General features: G+C 44.9%; 1 long non-coding RNA gene across 1 annotated transcript; it reads right to left on the bottom strand.

The window, feature by feature from the left end:
- Nucleotides 1–38: 38 nt before the first annotated feature.
- Nucleotides 39–873, bottom strand: LOC121940792. The gene is made up of 3 exons (XR_006105692.1): nt 795–873; nt 640–705; nt 39–538 (listed from the first exon to the last, which is right to left on the bottom strand). It is a non-coding gene; the product is annotated as an uncharacterized LOC121940792 (long non-coding RNA).
- Nucleotides 874–903: the final 30 nt, after the last annotated feature.

Below are 903 nucleotides of genomic sequence, written 5' to 3' on the forward strand. Positions count from 1 at the left end.
AATATTTATTACAAAAGCTCAGTTTACAAATCAATTTCTCTCACATTACCCGCGTCCCAGCTTTACTCCCAATTATGCTAACAGAAAGGGGGGGGGATAAGTTTCCAATAACACCAATGCACTGCAATCCTTAGGTCTGCACTCGAAAGAGTTAACACAGTTTACACACGTGAATCTTTTCACAGCACACTGCACACTATGAATTTGCACTCCAAGAGTTCTCACTCACAATTTACACGCGTGAATGTACTCGCTGCACACTTTGCACACCTTAGGCCCTCTCTGGCAGCCTGACCGGGAGTAAGCTGGGTACTGGTGATGAGGGGGAAGCAGCTGACAAGAAAAAGACAAACAAACATAAAGAAAGAAAAGAAAAGAAAAGAAACTAGTCCGCCCGACGGGCAACAGCCATCTCTTTTTTTGCCCCGTACCGGCTCACTTGCCAGGGCGGACTAGACACAGGAAAAAAAGCCGAAAGAAACAAAACGAACCAAAACAAATGATTCCCGGCAAGAGCAGCGTATGGACCACTGATGCTCTGCAAGGAAACACATCAACAATTTAAAAACACTTTATTACAAAAACGTATTAAAATACACACCAATTAAAATATGAAAGCTACGACCAAATTTAAAATACCTGGTACGTCGGTGATAAACTTCCCTACCGACTACCAGCCGCCTTCAACCCAGCGAGGAAACAGGTCTGAAAGTAATAAAAACATTAAATGTAATGCGTGCTAAACACGACATCATCAACCAACACTCACCTACAGACAAACAAAATCCGCCTACCTGTCTTCCTGCAGCCCGTGCCTTCTGCACGCCTGTGTGGAATGAGGTGTGCACCTGCCTCATTCCACCGGCACAAACCAACAGCGGAACCTCTGTTCCTGCTACAGGT

The sequence above is a fragment of the Plectropomus leopardus genome, unplaced genomic scaffold (assembly GCF_008729295.1).
Source record: "Plectropomus leopardus isolate mb unplaced genomic scaffold, YSFRI_Pleo_2.0 unplaced_scaffold94205, whole genome shotgun sequence".
In the NCBI taxonomy this organism is placed as follows: Eukaryota; Metazoa; Chordata; class Actinopteri; order Perciformes; family Serranidae; genus Plectropomus; species Plectropomus leopardus.